The following is a 2,344-nucleotide window of genomic DNA, read 5'->3' as shown; positions in this document are numbered from 1 at the left end:
CCGCCCGAAGGGAGGCACCAGCAGCATCTCATCGATGCCCCTCACCCCGTCGTGCTGGCAGCTGCCCCCCACCTCCTCCCACACCAGCGGCAGCGGCAGGTGTATGCCTCTGTATGCACAGGAATACCCATGATTTGGATGGAAAAAATATATACATGTCAGCCCAGAGCAAACGCAGGCCCATGCGCCCAGCCCACGAAATCTCGTCTCCTCGCACCGACGCCTCCACAACTCCACTCCTCGTCTCCTCGCACCGTTCCCACAGGCACGCAGCGTTCGTAGACAAGCATGTCGCAGCGCCGCCGGAGGCCGATGTCAACCGCCGGAGGCGACCTTGGCGGTGGCGCCCCGCCCCCCGCGCCGGCGGAGCCCGGCCCCCCGCCCGCCCCTCATCTTCGGCCCGGAGGGAGCAGCAGCTGAGCAGGGACGGGCGACCCTGGCGGCGGCACCCTGGCACCCGCGCCGGCGGCGCTCGGACCCCCACCCGCCCCTCCTCTTCGGCTCGGAGGGAGCAGCAGCCGAGCAGGGACGGGCGACCCTGGCTGCGGCGCCCCACCCCCTGCAGCACATAAACAAAAGTTGCTACGACCTCCGCCCTGGCCCCCAATTTGAGAATTTCTTGATTTGCTCCAATTTACTAGATGCAATTAGTCGATCTATTTAACAGATGCAAGTATTTAAATTTATGTTTCCCTTGTTTTCCTAATGTAGATGAAGAGTGGAATTGTTGGCAGTAGCATTTTTGCAATGTGGGAAAAGGCTTCAAAGGCAAGGAAAACAGATGAAGTATCAACACCGAATCAGACAGCAGATGCATCCAGTACTTGTACTTCTCCTGTTCATCTTGAGAGCAATTTGCAATTGGTGTTATGGCAAGAACCGGAAAGTAGAGGAGAAACCTCAACACCTCATGTAGAAGATGATGAATCTATTGATGAAGATGATGAACCGATGCAAGCAGATTTCGAGGCACTGGAACATGATCCTAGAAAGCGGATTCCCATCTCAGTGTATGCTGTCAGTGACCAAGATAGAGTAAGAACGAGATATATTGAGATGGGGTCATGTCAGCCAAAGAATCATAAGTTCAAGTTACAAATAAAAGTGGAAAAGAGCGTCGCTTTTGCCGTGTTTGGTTCAAACAATTTCCATGGATTGAGTATAGTGTGGAAAAACATAGAGCTTTCTGCTTTGTTTGCTATTTGTTCAAGGATAAGACAAGATGTCCCGGTGGAGATGCTTTTGTGAAGAGGGATTTAATAACTGGAACATGAAGTCGAGATTGAAGAAACATGAAGGTGAGGTTAGTAGTGCTCATGCTGAAGCTCAAGAGAAGTATGATAGGTTCACTACACCACAAACATCAATTCGGGAGTCTATTGCTTCAAACACCTCACAATACAAGGCTTTGTATAAACAGCGTTTGACATGGACACTCAAGTGTGTGAGATTTCTGTTGCGCCAAGGCTTGGCATTTAGAGGACATGATGAAAGTGAAGACTCACTAAATAAAGGAAATTTCCTTGAGCTTCTAAATTGGCTAGCAGGAAATTTTGAAGAGGTTGACAGGGTTGTTCTCAAGAATGCTCCACAGAACTGCAAGATGACTCGCCATGATATACAACAAGAGGTGATAAAATGTTGTGCACAAGAGACTACTAAACTAGTCATTGAAGAACTTGATGGTGGTCATTTTGCAATACTTGCAGATGAGTCTACTCATGTGTATCAGAATGAACAGTTGGTTGTTTGCTTGCGTTATGTTGATAAGAATGGAAGGGCGGTTGTAAGATTTCTTGGTCTTGCTCATGTTGAAGATACTACCGCTTTGACACTAAAAGCCGCAATTCAGAAAATGCTTATGTAATACAATTTGACCTTTGCAATGGTTCGTGGGCAAGGATATGATGGAGCTAGTAATATGAGAGGTAATGCTAATGGTCTGAAAACTGATTATGGATGAGTCCCCTTCTGCCTACTATGTTCATTGTTTTGCCCATCAACTACAGTTAACTCTTGTTGTTGTTGCTAAGGAGAGTGGTGATTGTACTTGGTTCTTTCAGCAGCTTGCACACTTGTTAAATGCTCTTGGCATGTCTTGTAAAAAGATGAGAATGCTATGGATAGCTGTAACGCCCACGATGCGGCTATATCTCCCACGTATCGAGGCATTAAGTCAAGTGACAAGTTCTCTACAACCGGACATTAACAAATTCCCATCTGCCTCATAACCGCGGGCACGGCTTTCGAAAGATAATACCCTGCAGGGGTGTCCGAACTTAGCCCATCATAAGCTCTCACGGTCAACGAAGGATAAACCTTCTCCCGGGAAGACCCGATCAGT

The 2,344-nt window shown here is 48.3% G+C and overlaps 1 long non-coding RNA gene across 1 annotated transcript; it reads left to right on the top strand.

The window, feature by feature from the left end:
* The first annotated feature begins 362 nt into the window (after positions 1–362).
* Positions 363–1,949, top strand: LOC120965363 (uncharacterized). The gene is made up of 2 exons (XR_005758204.3): positions 363–578; positions 712–1,949. It is a non-coding gene; the product is annotated as an uncharacterized lncRNA (long non-coding RNA).
* The last annotated feature ends 395 nt before the right edge of the window (positions 1,950–2,344 follow it).

The sequence above is a fragment of the Aegilops tauschii genome, chromosome 5, assembly GCF_002575655.3.
Source record: "Aegilops tauschii subsp. strangulata cultivar AL8/78 chromosome 5, Aet v6.0, whole genome shotgun sequence".
Lineage (NCBI taxonomy): Eukaryota > Viridiplantae > Streptophyta > Magnoliopsida > Poales > Poaceae > Aegilops > Aegilops tauschii.
The sequence above is the reverse complement of the archived record's forward strand: the minus strand, read 5'-3'. Positions and strand labels throughout refer to the sequence as shown.